Here is a 21,111-nt window from a genome sequence, read left to right as displayed (position 1 = left end):
CTACTGTTTTATCTCTGATCTCATTGAACATCTGGATTAATACAATATATCATGCCCTGTTTTTAAAAGTTGGTCCTGCCTCCATAAGTTGGTAAAATTCATATTTTTCTAAAATTCCTTTATAACATTATATATATTATATATGTGTTATATATATATCCAAATAGGATACAAACAACTTTTCAATGTATAAATTCTATACCTTTAAGACACTCAAATTCTAGAACTTAGTATATACCATTTAAAAAACTCTTGATGTGCTTTCGTATCCAAAGTTTCTAAATGACTGCTTTTTCATAATCTAATATAATAATTCCATCTGGAAGTATCCAGGCAATATGTTCTTTGATATTATTTCTTTAAGAGCTGCTAAACAACCTTCAGAGTTTCATGGGTTAGTAATATTTTTTCCTTATTTCTATTCATATAAAAACTTGAGAAAAAATCCCCATTTACATTTACTATAAATCATATGCCTTGTTCATCTGGGAGGCATGCAATATAACAGAACATATGTTCAGAATTTCACAGGAGTAAGGAAATTGTAAAAATGGCAATCAAACTGTAAAAATGTAGCTAGAAAAGTCCTTTTCTGAATTATAGTTTCACAGAGAGACTGGTTATTTGGGTGGTGGTAGGGAAGTTATTTTAGTCTGTATTTTAAAAAAAGTAACTTGTCCTAAGTAATTGTTTCCCTCTTCCTCTACACAGCTAAAAATCAAGAAATGAGTTTCCTTTTGTAGTGAATATATTTCCAAATTTTTGTGATCAAAAGTATGTTGGATATGTATATATATATTCAGTGTCTCAGTTAAACAAACAGTAGGTTGACTTAGAAAAATAAATGTTGGACAAAGAAAGCAACAATCTAATGAACAACCTGCACTCAAGAGACAACTATGCCTGGCCCACACCCACCAGGCAGAGATTTTCTGAGCCCTATCGGACCACTATAGATTATGGTTCCTCTCAATCGAAACACACAATCAAAGCCACATGGTCTTTCAACCACCACAACATGATGTTGTCTTTCTTGGCTTGAGCATTTTTGCATATACTTTCACAATATGTTAAACTGTTTATAAATGAAGTCAGACTTCACATATTTATTGTCCTCCCATCTGGCCTTATAAACTAACAAAGCTATCATATTAAATCACTGATTCATGTTGGTTTTTTGTTTTGTTTTGTTTTGGTTTTGGTCCTTAAAACTTCCCATTCTTTCCCATTCCCTTACCTACTTTCCATGCCAGCTAATTGAAGACACTCATTGTTTTCCAGATAGAGCAAGTACAAAACAACCTCTTAAATGGCTTACTTGTCTTCAGTCTCACCTGCATCCATCCATTCTCCCTGAGAGTTATGTTCCTATAATGCGAATTAAGGCTGAATCCCTCCTGCTTGAGATTCTTTACTTTCTCCCTTCTTTGTAAATAAAAAGTTGACTCTTTTGTGTGGCATTCAAGATTTTTTCAGAAATACCCTCCTCCAGTATATTTCTCCTTCATTCTTGTCACTTCTCAACCTTCTCCAATTCTTAAGCCCTACAAAAGGTCCTCAAAAGTGTCACTCTTTGATTTTTACCCTTTTGGCTTCCTCTGCTTTCTTTCTTTTTAGCTGGGCTACCTCAACTTAAATGAAATCTTGATTCTCTGAACCTCAATTTGAGTTGACATCCTTCCTTCATATTCCCAAAGATCTCTGTGATTTACTCATATCCAGTTACTCTTTAGGTATTAAATTTTCTATTTTAGGGACCAAGGGCAGGCTGCTCCAAAATGTACCCCTTTGGAAGGCAGATTATTTCAAGCTAAAAACAATCAAGGCCTAAAAAACTGAAGAAGAAACTTTGATCCCCTCCCCTCAAAACTGCATTAAAATTTTTGGATGGAGTGCCTGCTTCAGAAAGAGAGCTATCACCATAGTTAGCTACCTTACAATAGAACCAAGTACAGTAGACAGGGAGGAACCTAGCAAGGCCTGCTTGATCAGAGTGTTCTCTATGCCCCATTGTTTCTGAATGGGCCCATAAATATTTCTTTTCCAAACATTTACAAGTGTTCATCTTCCTGTGAATTGTATTCTTTCCCTTTGAAGTCTCTTCCAATCCTTGAGACTTAGCGTACTTGCCAATGAGCTGTGCACTACAATACCAACCCATTGAAGTCTACTACATTTTTGTTTCACTGAATTTAAGAATAAAACTCTTGACTTTCAAAATCTGCAAAAAGCTCTTATGCCCAAACTAAATTACCTTATTCATTATAGGTTATATCTTAGTGTCATCTTTAATTTCTGTCTTCAATGGTCTTAAAAAAAAGACATACTGAAGTTATCTTGAGATTTTGCAAAAAACATACAGCTTTAAAGATTATAGTTCAAAATAGATAAAGATGAGAAACAATAGCTTCTCCTTAGCATAATTCAGGGTGTGTGTGTGTGTGTGTCTGTGTGTGTGTGTGTGTTTTAAATGAGGCCCAGGGTTGGGGTGCCTGGGTGGCTTAGTCGGTTAAATGTCCGACTTTCGCTTAGGTCATGATCTCACGGTTCCTGGGCTCGAGCCTTGCATTGGGCTTTCTGCTGACTGCCAGCTCAGAGCCTGGAGCCTGTTTCGGAGTCTGTGTCTCCCTCTCTCTCTGACCCTCCCCTGCTCATGCTGTCTCTCTCTCTCTCTCCTAGAAATAAATAAAACATTAAAAAAATTAAAAATAAAATAAAATAAGGCCCAGGGTAGCCCTGCCACAGGCTGTCTAGAGGACACAGTGGCTGTTTTTTTGTCTGGCTCCAGTGAGAATCAAGGCCATAGCTGTCCTGTGTCCATTCTCATTTAGCTTCTTCTAAGGTTCTGTTGAGGTTCCAGATTCTTAGGGGCGAGAAGTGCCATTCCTGTCACAGAAAAGCTGAGTAATGGGCTGACAGCAATGGACCAGACTTAGTCTTCAGGTTGTATAGTGTGTTACCACTACCCCAGCCAGCCTGAGGCCAAAGGCCACACCTGTCTCCCAGTCTAAACTGCCCTTATTAAAGTCCATTTAACTCAGTGGGTTCTTGAAGAGTGGTCCCCAAACCAGTAGAATAATTGCGAACTTTTTAGAAATGCAAATTTTTGGTACTATCCCAGATTGTTGAATCAGAACTTTGGGTTCCAGCAATTTTTTTTTTTTTTTAAGGAACAGTTCTTTTTTTTAAATTTTTAAATGTTTATTTATTATTGAGAGACAGAGAGAGACAGAGCATAAGCATAGGAGGGGACAGAGAGAGAGAGACAGAACCTGAGTCAAGCTCCTGACTCTGAGCTGTCAGCACAAAGCCCGACGTGGGGCTCCGAACTCACGAACCACGAGATCATGACCTAAGCCAAAGTCCTACGCTTAACCGCCTGAGCCACCCAGGCTCCCCAGCAGCAATTTGCTTCCTAAAAATCTTTTGGATGAATCTACTTTCTAAAATTTGAGAACCATTGATATAACTTTAATACTCCTAAAATTAGGTTCTGAGAATAAATAAAGCAAGAACTTGCATAGAACTATTTTACTGAAGAGTCATCATTGCTTGTAGAAATTTTCCTTACTCCAATTCCCTGCAGTTTTCCTAACCTCATGCCTCTGATATGCAAAAGAGACGTTTTAAAGCTTTAATGTAGATTTTTGCTCTTCTTAAACTTGTGATGCATTTCTGTCCATCTGTTCTTAGAAATAAGGGGATTTTGACTAAATTAACCTGTAATATGAGAGAGTAATTTGGGTACTTAAACTCTTTAATTTTGACATTAAAGTGAGTGAGTGAAGGCTTTGCAAACCCTGGGCAATGCAAGTTTCTCAGAAGGCTAACCCAGGCTCTTTAAAGAGTTGTCCTTAATCAACAAGTCCTAAGCATCAGAATCACTTAATGCAATTGGTAAGAACATTGATTTCTTTACTTCACAATAAATCTACTGAATCAAAATTTGAAGATGAAGCTACAAAATCTTTATTATGAAATCGCTTGTGCTCTAATTCTCATGCCCACTGAAGTTGGAGATTGTTTGACCAGAGGGATACTTGGGAGTTTATACAGTTGTGACCAACCTACAAAGCAACAAAAACTGACAAATTAATTTGTATAATTGTCTCACACAGAAAATATTTGCACTTTCATGTGACTTAAAATATTTTTTTTTCTTATCCTGAGATTTCACCTTCAGAGAAATGGTATGCAGTGTCTCATTAGAGTCAGTCAAGTGTAAAAAAGTGAAAAGCGTGACTCAAAATTACAAAGATGTAGGAGTTAAAACAACTGCTACCCGGATTCTTCTATTCACAGGTACATCATGTGATGTACACAGGCACATTAAAAGACCTCAAACTATAACTGTTTCTGACATGCTCAGGGACAAGTTCTTTATAGATCTGTACCTGTGAAAGTTGAGGTTAGGTGCTCAGAGCCTTATACTTAACAGTATGCAAGAATTTAATTAGGGAATAGAAAATAACAAAAATGTATGTTGTTTGGAGATTTTGAAAACTATAAATGCCTGATGTTTAACTTAATTATATTCAGCGCTAGAGTAAAAGGTAAATAATTATTTTGTGAATAGCTATATAAATATAGGTGTTTTTCTTTTAAAAATGTTTAATGTTTTATTTATTTCTGACACAGAGAGAGAGAGCGTGAGCAGGGGAGGGTCAGAGAGAGAGGGAGACATAATCTGAAGCAGGCTCCAGGCTCTGAGCTAGCTGTCAGCACAGAGCCTTACGACCAGCTCAAACCCACTAATCGTGAAATCATGACCTGAGCCAAAGTTGGACACTTAACCAACTGAGGCACCCAGGTGCCCCATTGTTTTTCTTTTATATTGCTAACAAATTCTTGCCAACCAGTCCATTCAAAGCATGTTAGTCTAGACACCTTGGTTTTATAAATGTCTCAACATGAAAATTTTAAAACTAAAATATTTTCGATATAATATTTCCAAAATCTATTAATGAATATTCTATCACATGTAACAGATAATTTTGAATGTACATATGTACACACACATTTGCTTTTGCTTATTGACTTAACAATCATCATGAATACAATGGTGTTATGCAGAGAAGAATGGCATAGTCCATTCAGGATCTTCTGAGGCGAAAGGACTATCTGCCTCTAAACCACATGGTTCTACCTCTGAGACTCCTGTTCTGCGGCCCATCTGTAGTATAACTCAATATACAGAAACTCAGTAATTGCAGTCCTGAGTGTTTTTCTAATAAAACTGCTGATAATCTTGATATTAAATCTACATTTTTTCTTCTTTCTTTCAATTGTGTATGCATAATTGTTTGTGTGTGTGTGACTGTGTGTGTGTGTGACTGTGTGTGTGTGTGTGTGTGTGTGCATATGTGTGAGAAGGAAGAGTAGGAGTAGGACTCGTGGTAGTTGTAGTTATTTTTCCTGCATTCTGGTGGCAGCAACCTTATCTTCTTGCAGAAATTCGCCAATCTAAAAAGCCTTGTTAGAATTGCATGTAAGAGTGAATAGCTGTTGTCTCATAGTCCTGACTTTGAGATGTTTGAAAACATAAAGAATATCAATAGCTGACATTTATGTAGAGCTTTCTATGTGCCTGGCACATAGAAACCGTCTTTGTGGACGGTATTCTATTTAAACCATACACAAGTATCCTTCAATCTTATAAACTCTTTTATACAGATGAAGAAATTTAAGTTTTAAGAGCATAGATTTGGACTGTGAGCCTGTGTTGTCTGACTCAGGCTCTGGGCTTCTACCCTCTAAGCTTTACTACTTTTCTTTCAGCAGAAATCTGGAGTTTGGCCTCCTATATATAATTTCACATCTAAAGGATTCTGATCATCAATGAGATTTGAAAACAAGTAAAAGGATTTTAAGTAAGGTCTTGAAAGAGTTTCCTTTGACTCAAAAACATGCACTTTGGTGTATTTTAAAAATTAAATTTTAAAAATTTTGTTTTGTTTTGTTTTCCTGCTTGTGCCCAGAGAGTTAGTTATGAAACAGCAATCTGTATTCTAGAAACCCATTCAAAAGTCTGAGAAACTAGAATATTAGATGATGTGAGGAAGCCATAAGGAATATCCAGTTATGCTTTCTGCAAAAGCAATCTCCCAAACAGCATTCACATAATTCTGTTTTGTCTGAAAACATATGATAGAACTAAATAGAACCTCCAAACTGATAAGCTGATTGGAAGAAATGAATATAGTTATTGTACGTTATTAACATATAATGTATTAGGAAATGTATCTTATATTGCTCTGATGAACATTATTTAAATCTCTCTTCACTTCAGTTTACTCACTTATAAACTGATAATAACATTTTCCACCTCTAAAAACTGTTGTCAAGAGTAAATCTACCCCCAAGGTACTACTATACTCTATATGAGTTATTCATCAGTAATACACTTGGGTATAGGTTTTTAAAATGTCTTCTCTATTCATAATCTTTTCATGGGCTATTGATTGACTCATACCACATTGTTCAAAAGAAAGAAAAGGTATAAAATGATTTGAAATTGGGCTGACTTCAAAATAAATTTACTTTGGCATGTTTTATGCATTCTATATCAAATCAAGATAAAGCAAGATAGAGGCATAACAGCCTCTTCATTCTGATTCTCTCCATTTCGGCATTTGGTCAGGTAACTGTTAACATCATAAAAAGCAATTGTAATTTAAAAGCAGCTAGTGACAACCCATTGTACATCTTCAATCAACTCACAGTGGGCCATTTATCATGATGATTAGCAGTTCCAGGTACTTTCAGGAATTATAATACTTGTCTGAGCCTTCATTCAGAATTTGAGCTCATTTCTACCATCTAATACCACTAAATGTCACTGAATAAAAGGAAACATTATGTACAGCTATTGCATGAAAAGCAAGAAAAATGATAAATGTTTCTATAGCTACAGGTTTGAAAAAAAAATGACATGTTGAGATATAAACCAGAATAAAAGTCATACACAAGTACATTGTGCACCCTAAATTCTTTTCTCTAAAAGCAAATAGATTAAAATACAAATGTCTAATAGGTATGATGAAGTTTTGGGGTGATGGTGGGGTGGTCCGGAGCCAAAGCCAAGAAAGAATTCTTAAAAACATTTGCAGTGCAAAAAGGCGATTTTATCAAAGCATGTAGGCAGGAACCCAGGGCAGGAAGAGCTCCACTAGGGTCATGATAGGTAACTAATTATCTACCCTCAGGTTGGGAGGGAATCAGGGATAGAGTAAATATCTAGGAATTTTGGAAACAAGGTTTCCAATATTTGAGGGACTAGCTGTTGTGAGGGAAATGTCACTTACTACCATTTAGTAAAATCTCAGTCATGAGACCCTTCGAATGCATATTAGGGGGCCATAACCTTGAAGTATAATTGGCAGTGTATATCTTGGGGGAGTTGAGATAAAGGAAGTTTACAAAGGAATTTTCATATGTTAAAGTAGACTTACAGGATCCTTGAGGTGGGGATAAAGTTAAGCTAAGATTCTCTTTTGCCCCTAGCAAAATGTTGTTGTCCAGGTATCTGAGCTCTTAGAGGGAGGCCACTCTGCTGGTTTCAAGGACTTGTCATCAGGTTAGGCTGTAAGGGAATTTAACTTTTCATTTGCCTTAGTTTCCCACGTTACCATGGTTCCCACAGAACCTTTCCTTTGTTCTTGGGTAGCTAGGACTGTTGAGAAATACCACACATGTTCCACCTGGTGGGGGCTAAGTGGTGCTGTTAGCCTGTATTTTGCCCTCAGCTTTCCATACCTTCCCTCATTAGGTAGTCAGGACACCATTTTCTTAACCAATGGATTCAAGAAAGTGTATAGGAGGTAAGTACAACGTGGTAAAAGATTTTGTGTGTGTTCGTGTACATGTGCACACGCACATACACAGTATCAAAATCATATTTGTACAAATAAAATTAAAGGAAATAACTACCAAAGGCACCTTGACAAGAAAATAGACCATTCCAAAGGAGAGAATTTAGAGCTTTGCCCACTTTATCTTGATTGTTGTTGTTTTGAGTTACTGACTGTATGGGGTCAGAGTTAACATGTAACCTCTACTGAGCACCAGCTACCAGCTCACCTTTCCTTTCTACTTGGCAGAGTCTGTTTTTAACTCTCCAGCGCTCACCTACTGAGAGCTCATCAGAGAGGATGGTGTGCCACTCTGGGTTAGTTTTTCTCACAGGGTGCTATGTTGTAGCTCATACAGCCCCATGACACATAAGGAGTGTGGTCTGTCAGTTGTACGGACTGTATAGATGCACTGCAGGCAGGCTTAGAGAGAGTTGTTTTTTTTTTTTTTAATTTTTTTAATGTTTTATTTATTTCTAGGAGAAAGAGAGAGACAGCGTGAGCAGGGGAGGGTCAGAGAGAGAGGGAGTCACAGACTCTGAAACAGGCTCCAGGCTCTGAGCTGGCAGTCAGCACAGAGCCTGACGCGGGGCTCGAACCCACAAACCGCGAGATCATGACCTAAGCGAAAGTTGGACGCTTAACCGACTAAGCCACCCAGAAGCCCCAGGCTTAGAGAGAGTTTAACTCAATTTGCATCTGTCTAGGAGTATAACTATTAGAAGATATATCGGGGTTTTTCTTAGAAATCTTTTACGGTTCTTTTCCATTTAGATGTAATTAAGGATACTTCAAGATCGAATTATGCATCTATTTTATTGTTTTAACTAATCAGAATGGTTTGCCTATTTCAAGGTCAGTGAGCCCTGGTGGAGTTTGCAAAACAAGGCATGTTTTTACTATCCTACCATTTGGGGTACTTTTCTCTCACCAATCCCAAAGTCTGAAGAAATTCTACATAAGAAAATAATAAAGCAATAAACAAGAGCCTTAAAAATAAATGCATTTGCTGTTTTGAAGTGATAGAGCATATAATACAGTTATAAAATAAGTACAGGGAATTAAGAAACAAGAACAAGTATTTAGGAAAAAGAAGCAAAAAAGTGCATTTGTTGTGATGATCAGCAGATGATGCATGGAAATATTGAAATAGTGTATTATATGCTTGAAACTTCTATAACACTATATGTTAACTAACTGGAATTAAAATAAAACTTAAAAAATAAAGGCAAAGACTTTTTAAAAAATCAAATGAAAAATCTAGATATAAAAATATAACTGCTAACATAAACTTTCAATAGAGGACTTTTATCTGTAACAATATTTTAAGTTTTATGTTGAGAAAAGTTCTTGCTGATTCAGAACACCAAAAATACTGGGATATTTGTAAAGTATTTTTAAAAGCATGGCTGATCAATAGATAGTAAAGAACACAATTCAAAACCAAGATTCAGACAGCTCAGATCTGCGGGTGTCAGCAAACCCTGGAGTGAGAATTTGATTTGATCATCTGTGTTTACCTGGAGCTGGGGTTTTAGTTGAACATTCAAACCTGGGGAACAGGAGGTAAAACCTGGGGTTTTAACAAGATAAAAGAAGATCCGTGACATATGGAATAAAGACAGAAACCCCAAACTACTTAGAATTCATGACAAATTGGGGGAAGAATGTCTTGTAGGAAAGGGTTGTGTAATAACTTGTTTCAGCCATGTCACTAGGTAAAAAGCTGAAAAAAATATTTAAAAAGTTAATTACAAAGTCATCCTCAGTGAGAACTGAAAACACACAAACAGAAAAATGAAAATAGTCTGGAGTTGCTCATGCTCATATATATATATGGAAAAAATAAAATGGAAATTTTTTCTAGGGTTTTGCACTTAAAATACGTGGCTGAAATATATGCTATGGGAATGAGTACACACACAAATACTCACACACAGACATGAACACACGCACAAGAGGAAAAAAGCCACATTAAGCAAAAGGCTTAAGAAACAATAAAATCCAAAATGAGACCTACTCAGACTAATAACAGTAAAATCATCTGGTAAGAAGTAAGTCTTATAAGCAACAATATATGATACACATGTTATGTTTAAGATTGGAAAAATATTAATTGTATATTGAAAGATAAAGACTGTTTTTTAAAATTTAAATAGAACTTCTTGGGGCACCTGGGTGGCTCAGTCAGTTGGGCATCCGACTTCAGCTCAGGTCATGATCTCATGGTTTGTGGGTTCAAGCCCCACGTCGGGCTCTATGCTGACAGCTCAGAGCCTGTAGCCTACTTAGGATTCTGTGTGTCTCCCTCTCTCTGTCCCTGCCCTCCTCATGCTCTGTCTCTCTCTGTCTCTTAAAAATAAATAAACATTTTAAAAAATTTAAATAAAATTTAAAGAGATATATAAAATGTGATAATTAACAATTCAATAGGCATACTTAAAGAGTAGAATAAAAAGAGACTTAAAAGCTTTGATATATTCTAAGAAAGACCTATTTGAGGAAATACTCAGAATGCAGACCAGATAGATGGTATAATAGAGAACATAAAAGTGATATTACAAGCCATGAAGCACACAGGAGAAAAGCTAATATAGGCAAGATCAGAATGTTGGAAGAAGAGACTAGGACATGGAGGAGAGACAATATTTGAAAAAAAAAAAAACACTTTATACGATTGATAAAGGACAACAAGCCAAATGGATATTGATACAACAAATAAAAAGAGATTCAGGCCTAGATACATATCAGAGAATGATTTTGAAATCTGCCAGAAAATACAGACAAGAACTGCAAATAAACTATAATGAAATTAACTGCTGACTTCTTAGCAGCAACAAAGGAAACCAGAGAGAAAGGATTAAAATTCTCAAAGCACCAAAAACCAAGCAAGTGTTGACAAGAACTCTATGCCCTCAAAAATGCATTTGAAGAGAAACTACTGATAAAACCTTTACAAGCAAGTAAAATTAATACTTTACCCAAACCAACTTCTATTAAAAGGACTTATAAGTTATATGCAGACATATATCAAAATGAGGGAAAATCTCCCCACATGGAAAATCTGAGACTCAATAATGTAACAGCGAGCAAAATAAAAACGAAGATATTTGTTATATCTAAAAAGTCTTTATAAAAGAATAGCAATTGTTCTTGTGATATTTAAAATAAGGGCAGAACCATAATACTAAACAGTAATAATGCTGCTAAGGGTTGACCTGAGACAAAATAGTCTAAAGTCCTTTCGGGGCGCCTGGGTGGTTTAGTCGGTTAAGCGTCCGACTTTCGCTTAGGTCATGATCTCGCGGTTCGTGGGTTCGAGCCCCGCGTCGAGCTCTGTGCTGACTGCCAGCTCAGAGCCTGGAGCCTGTTTCGGAGTCTGTGTCTCCCTCTCTCTCTGACCCTCCCCTGCTCACGCTGTCTCTCTCTCTCTCTCTCTCCTAGAAATAAATTTTAAAAAATATATTAAAAAAAAATAAAGTCCTTTCATTGTTTGTGGATGTGAGTAGATTGGTTAGTATGTTGTTGATTCACTGATTGTAATCCTAAATATGCATTTTACAATTTCAAGGGTAAACACTAATTGAAGGCACACAAATGTCTAATTTCTAAACCAATACATGGAGGACAAATGAGAATAGCAAACAAACATAGGAATTCAAAATATAAAAGTAAAGTCAGGGAAAAAAGTAAAGGAAGCATGGAAAAAGCAAGATATGTTAAAAAGTACTATATAAGATAGTCATGGATCACCTGGATAGTTTAGTTAGTTAAGCTTCCAACTCTTGATTACAGCTCAGGTGATGATCTTAGGGTTCACGAGCTTGAACCCCCTATTGGGCTCTGTGCTGACAATGAGGAGCTTGCTCGGGATTCTCTCTCTCATTCTTTTTGCCCCTCCCTCCCTCAAACTTTCTCTCTCTCTCTCAAAAATTTTAAAGAATGATATAAGATAATATAAGAATAATATAAGAACAATATAAGAACAATAAAAGAATAATAATATGTAAGCAATCATAACAAGGGTACATAATCTAAGCTTACAAGTTAAAAGACAGAGATTGTCCAAAAGGACTTTTAACCCAGCTATAGTCTTTTTCAAAGGTCACTCATGAACAAAAAAAGACATATAGGGCTGAAAGGAAAAAAGAGGGGAAAAATATACCAGTGAAAAACTCACCAAAATAAAGCTGGAGTAGTTATATTAATAACAAATAAATATGTACTTTAAGATAAAAGCAACACCAAAAAATAGTGGTATTACCTAAAGAGAAAAGGTTTAACTTAATTTACCAAAAAGATAAAACACATTTAAACTTATAATCATTTCATGTCTCCAACTGTATTTTATAAAACTGGTAGAAACATGGAGAGGAGTTTTATAAATCCTACATCATACAGTAACTCTCAAAATATCTTTCAATTTTATAGATGAGGTGCCTCACCAAAAAAGGTTACATATAGAAGAATTGACAACACAACTAATACCTCAATATTATTTATTTATTTATACATTTATTTATTAAACTTCTTCTATGTGGCAGGTACTGCTTTAGTCGGTGCTTCTTAATCCATATTCGCAACATATGCTAGGACTAAAGTAATGTTAACATACTGAAAAGGAGTGAAATCATGTGCAGAGATGAGTACAATGAGTACAAATGATAATTATATGCAATTGAAAATTACAACACTTCCAAATAACGTAAATGTTGAAAAAACAAAAAAGTAACATACAATGGAAAATCTTAAATACTTAGAACTTAGAGCTATTTGATAATAAAATTACACGTCAAAGTCATAGAAGTTCGTTCTTTGAAATGACTAGTAAAAAGGCAAAATTCTATTGAGGGGAAAACAAAAGAAAATTAAACTATATCAAGAATGAAATAGGTAGGTATCTATACATGGAATGTAAATAAAATGAGATATATTGCACATAATTTCAGAAAGCCTGAAGTACCTCCAAACAATAAAGACGTTGAATTGGTATTTTAAAATTTTCTGAGAAAAAATCAACATAAATAGTTATGAGCTAGAAGTTATTAAATTTAAAGCCAGAATTACTTTTCAGTCCTGTACAAACCATTCCTGATAGAAAAGGAAGGGGAAATATACCCAATTTATTCTGAGAAACCAGCATAAATTTAAAGTGAACAAACAAAAACATACAAAGGCAGCATAATAAGGGGAAATTATAGGCTAACTTCATTAATGAAAAAAAAGGCAAAAGTACTAAATACAATATTCATGAAGTAAATCTACAAGTGCATTTGAAATAATCAATCATGAGCAGACTACTCATCACATTATCATATTAAAGGAATAATGTGATTATAATATTTGCAGAAACATTTCAAAAAGATTAAAAATTTATTTATTACAAACAATTGACACACTTGGACAAGAAGACTATTTTCTGATCATGATAAAGTTTAGATACTAAAGAAATACAAAAGTCATTCTTAAAGCTAAAATGTGAAGTGTATTTGCTTTAAGTTAGTAATAAAATGAAGATACACACTTTTGTAAATATAGGGTTTTTAATTTTTAAAAACGTTTATTTATTTTTGAGAGAGAGACTCAGTGCAAGCAAGGGAAGGGGCAAAGAGAGAGGGAGACACAGAATCTGAAGCAGGCTTCAGGCCCTAAGCTGTCAGCACAGAGCCCGATGTGGGGCTCAACCCAAGAACTGTGAGATCATGACCCAAGTTGAAGTCAGATGCTTAACCGACTGAACCATCCAGGCGCCTGAAGATGTCCACTTTTATTGTTTCTATTTAATATTTACAAGTCCTAGACTAAACTGCAAGACACAAAAAATATCTATTGATTGATTGATTCAGGAATAAGGAACATAAAGGAAAGACAAACTTTTTCTTGGCACATGATATGATACTCAGCAAAGTAATTCTAAAAATATCTATAGATTTTTAAATATAATTGGAAAATTTTTGTATGACTATTTATAAGATTAAATCTGCTTAGAAAACTATGTAAAAACAATTAGATTTAAATTTCTAAAGCATACCATCTATTCTTTTCCTTTAAGACACAAATAAAGGAGAAATTTAATCTGTGATGTTAGAAGTCAGCAAGGTGATTTTATTTGGAGAAGTTTATTACTAGAAACAATACAAGAAGGCGTTTTGAGGTGATGGTAGAGTTCTGTTTCTTGATCTGGGGCTGATATAGACATGTACAGTTTGTAAAAATTCATTCATCTCTATAGTCAAGATACTTAACGGAAAATTCTACTTTAACAAAAGAAAACAAGTAACTCAGGAATTACTTTAAAAAGAAATTAAATTATTTAAAGTGTAAATGAATTGAAATAAAAAAGTAATTTTACTGAAAAAATTTGAGAAATAAACAAACATAGAGATATACCACTTTATTGGATGAGATGTTTCAATATTGGAAGATATCACCATGGAAAGATCTCAATCCCAGACTGACCTATATATTTAGCACATATCCCAACAAATTTGGAATTCTTCAAGCTGAAAGTAAAAGTTATGTGGAAAAGCATATAGCCACATGCATAGCAAAATGCTACTAAAGAAACAGCATACTTACATAAAATGTAAAATAAATGAGGCTCACATATGCCAAATCAATTTCATGTAGATTAAGAAAATACTTGACTGAGACCAGCTCACTTCAAACTTAGAAAAAATACAAGGGGATCCAGATGGTCCCCAATTTATGATGATTCAACCTACAATTTTTCAACCTTGTAATGATGTGAAAGCTGTACACATTCAGTCGAAACCATACTTTGAATTTTGAATTTTGATCTTTTCCTGTGTTGGTAATATGCAGAACCACCGTGAGCCACAGATCACAATCAGCTACACCATCACCAGGGCAAACCACCAATGCACTTACCAGCATTCTATACAACCGTTGTTTTTCACCTTCGGTAGAGTAGTTCAATAAATTACAAGACATAGTCAACACTTTATATTTTATTTTTATTACTTTTAATGTTTGTTTATTTTTGAGAGAGAGAGAGAGCCAGAGTGTGGGCAGGGGAGGGGCAGAGAGAGAGGGAGTCAGAGAATCTGAAGCAGGCATGACCTGAGCCGAAGTCAGACACTTAACTAACCGAGCCACGCAGGCACCGTCATAGTCAACTCTTTATAATAAAATAGGCTTTGTGGCATTGTGTATTCAGACAATAAACTATTTATCATTAAAAAAATAGGAAAGACAACAACAAGCAACCCCATAGAATGTTGGGCAAAGACCAGAAAGATGTGTTCCAGAAGACTGAAAGAAAAAAGTGCTGTCTACTTATGAGAAATTCAGTTGCATTGATGAGGTGATTCAAAATAAAATACAAAATACTGTATCTTACTGGTACACACACACACACACACACACACACACACACACAAAAGCACAACTTCCTGACACAATGTAAATGTTGGCAAATATTAAAAGTTCATGAGAATATGCAGCATAACATTTCTTGCACAGTATTATAGAAATTTAAATAGGGATGATCTTTTTAGAAAACTGCTCAGGAATTATGTAGCAAATATAAAAATGTAAGCACCTTACAAACCAAGAATTCCACTATTTTACTCCTGGGTAGCTACTCTGGAAAACTCTTACACATTTCTAGTCTCTTTATTTTTTCTTTCTGAAACTCTAAATGGGTATTGGGGTTTCTGTATCAATGTTATATGACCCTTAAAATTCCTTTCATACCTTCAGTTTCATTATGTCTTTGTGTAATCTTCTTAAAGATTTCTTAATTTAATTTTTCAGCTCACTTATCTGCTCTCCAGCTATATCATATGCTATCTACTCACATTAGTTTTATGTCTTTATTTTGTAGTGTAGTTTGTATTGTAGTTTGTATTGCACAAACTATAGGATATCTACAAGTATTGATAATTTTAAAAATTATAAACCGAATTCCTGATACACTTAAAATTCCACATAAAAAAGAATACACTGATAGTATCTTTGGAGTCCTCTTGATTATTCATAAGGAGAACACAACTAAAGAACATTCCCCTGATGGGATTTTGTTTATTTCTCGTCAATTCCCTCCCTAACCTATTGTGGTCATTTTCTTGCAGTGAGAAGGCTTAGTGCCGCTTGATGAAGCCCAGACTTTAATTAAACCAGTGAATTTTTCTCTTCTTCCTGTTATATTAAGACTTGTTTTGAGGATTGCTACAATACATGAGTCCCCTCGCAGATGCTTCAGAAGGAGCGACGTGGGTTTTCTTTTCTTTATGGTTGTCATCAACTCCATCTCTGCTGCCTCTCCATCAATCTTTTCTACCCATCAATTTGGTCACAGTTCCTGCGTTCCTCCTCTCCAACTTAAAGATAGTTGAGGTGAAAGGGAAAAAAAGATGAAGAAAACTGGGTTCAATGAACAGAACCAAGTACTGTCAGATATCTTTTATCTCTACCTATTTGCATTCAAAAAAACACGGAATGACTGACTCACAGTGTTTTATTTACTAATTTGTCATTTCACAAGGTTAGTAGACAATTAACCTGAGATAGACTTCAAAAATTAGGGCAGGAGGAAAGGGAGATGGAGCACAGTTCTTGCTCCTCATATTTGAAAATAGTATAAAGTCTTGGTAGCTTTTTCAATTACAGGGGGTGCAGGGAGAGGATGAGGATAGTATAATCAAATATAATTTGTAAATAAGGCAGATGCTACTGGTCCCCATACCCATTACTCCCTTTAATAATAAAATCTCTGAATTTTAGATGAGAACATAGCATTCAGAGTCAAGACTGGATTTCTCACTCAACATGCCTTGCAGCTAGGTGTGACCATGTAGCTCAGTTCTGACTGATAGGATGGGGACAGAAGAGATCTGTTGCCTCAATCTTTCTGTTCTCACCTTCCTGAAAACTGATATGTGGACGTAATGGTGGGAACAGGAGCATTGGACTATAAAATAAGAGATGCATTTTAGTATTTCAGCAAGATAGAGGAAATTTTTGCATCCAACATGAACAAGCCACTGTAGTAGCTCTGAATCACATGCATACACCCAGGGCAAAAATGTACTTTCACTTTGATTAAGCCACTGTTGTTTAGGTTTACTTTGCTATAATAACTTAACTTGCAACCTAATTATTATAGCATCCTTACAAGACTAATGTGGATTTGTCAACATATAACACTAATATTATAAAAAAAATTAAAAAATCATTAAATTATGGATAAATTGAAATGTGTGGTATTTAAACATTCTGTTTGTTTGCTGAAACTATATTTTATTTTCTTTAAATAATATATGTATTACTTATAATATAATATGCTTTAATTTACTTCTACAACTAAGTGAAAATTATCTACATCTTATAATGATATCAGGGCTAGAGTCTACTGCTATCTTTAAGTAATAACATAAAATAAAAACATAAAACAAATAAATGACTACTTTCAATCTAGAAATGAAAATATATTCTAGTTATCATTTTCCAAGTATTCTTTGTTACAAGTGTGCTTTGGATCAATTCTGTTCCATTAAAAATATATACATAAATAACCCTATGACTAATACTTGATCTTTTACTCATAATCTTATTACAGAAAATTTGTTGTGTATGTTAGTGAAAGTGGAAAGGGAACCTATTTCAAATCATTTAATATATATGGCATAAATATCCAATTGCTCATCTAAGTTTAATGCTTTGCAAAAGTTGTATTAAATCTCATTCGATTTATATCAATCATTGTTATATCAAAATTACATACCAGTTTTTTCTAAACTTTATCAAAATTATTAAAATGATTTGCTCTACTTTCTGTTTTATATATTCCTACAGAATACATAGAAAAAGCTTTCACCAGTTCATATCAGCATTTGGTAACCCTAAATGCCTGGTTACATAAATCTGCTGATCACACCCAGGCTTTAGGAATAAACATGTAATTAATAGGAATAATAAGAAAACTCATTGCTTGTGTATCTCATAATATATTATTTCAGAGCAATTAACAGAGAGAGAGAGAGAGAAGTAGTTGGCAGTTCAAGCTCCCTTCAAAATAATTTTTGTCAATTCAGTTTATTTTAGGACAGGAAGCGCATCTGACACAAAATGTAAAAGAAACAAAATATCTTATAAAAATCTTCATTCTCTGCTGTCAGCAGCCATTCACTTCTGTCTAGAGATTACTGTTACTACTTTTATGTGTTCTTCAGTCTGTTTATATTCTTGTTTTCACAGTAATATACATATCTTATCATACCTTGCCTTTGTACCTTATTTTAGTATTTATTTTTTGAGTCAGAATATCTTGGGGTATACATCTCTATTAGTGCTCATGGAACTACTGCACAGTATTCAATTATATGTATGTACCGAGAACTGTTTTTAACCAATTTCCAATATTTATGGGTAATTAAGATGTTTCGAAACTTCTATAAAAATATTGCAATTGGGGTGTCAGGGTGGCTCAGTTGGTTAGGTGTCTGACTTCCACTCAGGTTATGATCTCACAGTCCTTCTGTGGGTTTGAGCCCCACATTGGGCTTTGTGCTGACAGCTCAGAGCCTGGAGCCTGTTTCAGATTCTGTGTTTCCCCTCTTTCTCTGCCCTTCTCCTGCTCACACTCTTTCTCTCTCTCTCAAAAATAAATAAACATTTAAAAAAGGAAATTTTTTTAAAAATTGCAATTAATATTACCTATTATATATGTGTGTTTTCATATCGTATCTGTAATATTAATATCTAGAATGTTTGAGTCAAAAGTTATATACACATTTAACTTGAATAGTCACATTTTTATTCATATTTATTGTAGTAATTTACTTTCCAACTAGCATTAGATAAAAATTCCTTATCCCTTACCTTTCTCTTACAATCAGTGCATTGTCAAACATTCTCACCTTTGCCAACCAATAATCAAAAATGAATTCTCCCTGTAATTAGTTACACGTCTCTTACAATGAATATTATTCTTAACAAGCCATGTGTATTTATTTTTCTTTTTTATATGCCTTATCCACATTTTAATTGAGTCATAGTACTATCTGCTATCTAAGAAGTCTTTCTATATTAAGGGAATTCTTTCTCTTTCTGTAATATGAGTTACAAATAATTTACCTATCAGTCATTTGTGTTGTGATTTTTGGTAGTGGTATTTTCTTTCACATTTTACCAATTTTAAATAATTCATTTATGAGTATATTTTTATAAATCTTTGTTTTTATGTCTTATCTAAAAGTCCCTTTGAACTTTGAGATTATATATTGTATTTATTTTCATATTTTTAGCTTTAAATTATAGAAATATTAGAAATGAATTATCTTACTAACAATGAGATAGGAACTATAGAAGTTCTACACTACTTAGAACACTATTTAGTGGAAGTTATTGATATTCTTAATTCTCTTTATAAACATAAGCTAGAATTATATTTCCCTACTTTTTAAAATTCATTGTAGTCATGTGACTTACTTTGTCCAAAAAAAAGAAAAGTGAAAATTGTCATGTGTCCCTTCCAAGTCAAAATTTTCAGTCGATGTACAATTCACTTTTCTTCCACCAAAGTTTTTTTTACTTATCCACAGAGAGTAGCTGTTTGGATAACTTGGGTCCTCAAAGTGGAAGTGAATATACCACTTGGCAGAGAGCTCCATTCAAACCACAGTGAAACCTGTGGCATGAATAGGGTGCTTTTTATTGAATCTTTACAGTTTTCCTCTTCCAAGCACATGTAAGGTTATTTTTTCTTATTATCCACCTTGTAAGCAAGTGCAAATGCACCTTACTTTGGCTAAAGACACGAAAATCAAAGTCATGTATTTGTCACTTTGTTTAGAAGCTTAAAGAACCAATGCATAATGTGCCATCTTTTTCTTCTACAGTTTTCCAGAAGGGGCATCAAGAAAGAACCTCATTCAGCTGAGTGCCTAAATACAATGCAGGGCAGTGTCTCCATCTAACCTACAATGCACATGTAGCATAAAAAAGAAATCTTCCTTTTTTTTTAAAGTCATTGATATAGGGGGATTGATTAATACTGCAGCATATCTTAGCTATTCCTGACTTGTTTCCTCTGCCACCTTCTGATGGCAGAAGGGTTCAATACTACTTACTGAACAATCTACTTTTTTCCTTTTTTATTTACTACGTATTATATCCCTGAAAATATCTGGTCTTGTTTCTGAGTTTTCCATTCTATTCCATTAATCTGTGAATTCTTCATTGAAAAGTACAGTATCTAAATTATTGTAGGACTGTGACTTTTAATATCTAAAATAAAAGCCTACCATCATTACTCTTTATTTTCAAAATTTGCTTGGTTTTTCTTGTTTTTGTTTTTCACATGAAGTTTACAGTTTAACTTTTTAAAAAAGCCTTATGTGTACTTTTGTTGGACTGTACATTAATTGATGAGTTTGTTATCATTCTTATATTATCATTTGTTTTGTGATTTCTAATAGTTAAGTGCAAAACTAAAACTATTGTATAGACTGTTCCAGGTATTTATTATTATTTTTTTTTAATTTCAGAGAGAGAGGGAGAGAGTGGGGAAGATGGGCAGAACGAGAGAGAGAGAATCTTAAGCAGGCTCCACACTCAGCATGGAGCCCAACTCAAGGCTCAATCCCACGACCAGAGCTGAAGTCAAGAGTTGGACGCTCAACCAACTGAGCTACCCCTATTTCAGTTATTTTAAAAATGATTCATATATACACAGGGTATTTATAACAACTTATTCCAAGAAAATATATAATTAAGATGGTCACTATGATTTAATCATTGCAGTTTTTTTAAATAAAATTTGTTCCATTTTCCATATAGCATGCATAAAACTCTCATTTTATGGGAGTCCCAGCATACAACAGAGTATGACCAATCAAGAGGGAAAGACTGATCCTAAGACATTTTAAAAAAAGATATTCACTTCTTAGTTTAATGGTGAAGAGAGAAGACTGAAGAGCCAGACCACTTGGATTCTCATCTAGATTTTGTTATTTACTATCATGTAACTTTGGGCAATTTATTGAACTTACCTGTATAAGACTATTTCTGGGGAAAAAAAGAGACCTACAAACTCACAACAATGTGAAGCCTTATAAAAAGTTCCTCAGACTTAAAGAAAAATAAAGATAAAATATTTTAGAAAGGAAAAAAGAAACACAGATCACATAGAAATGATTAGGCATAGTTGCACCTGAGTGGCCCCTTGGTTAAGCATCCAGCCCTTGGTTTTGGCTCAGGTCATGATTTCACTGTTCGTGGGATCGAGCCCTGTGTT

General features: G+C 34.4%; 2 long non-coding RNA genes across 2 annotated transcripts in view; one reads left to right on the top strand and one right to left on the bottom strand.

Moving 5' to 3' along the window:
* The first annotated feature begins 7,692 nt into the window (after window positions 1-7,692).
* Window positions 7,693-20,000, top strand: LOC120243740. The gene is made up of 2 exons (XR_005531386.1): window positions 7,693-7,820; window positions 19,715-20,000. It is a non-coding gene; the product is annotated as an uncharacterized LOC120243740 (long non-coding RNA).
* Window positions 15,909-21,111, bottom strand: part of LOC120243739 — a 60,389-nt gene continuing 55,186 nt past the window's right edge. Inside the window, exon 3 of the long non-coding RNA XR_005531385.1 lies at window positions 15,909-16,195. This is a non-coding gene — a long non-coding RNA (uncharacterized LOC120243739). The remainder of the gene's footprint in view (window positions 16,196-21,111) is intronic.

This window comes from Hyaena hyaena, unplaced genomic scaffold (genome assembly GCF_003009895.1).
Source record: "Hyaena hyaena isolate Hyena2069 unplaced genomic scaffold, ASM300989v1 scaffold_355, whole genome shotgun sequence".
Classification (NCBI taxonomy): domain Eukaryota; kingdom Metazoa; phylum Chordata; class Mammalia; order Carnivora; family Hyaenidae; genus Hyaena; species Hyaena hyaena.
This window is presented reverse-complemented; position numbering and strand designations above follow the sequence as displayed.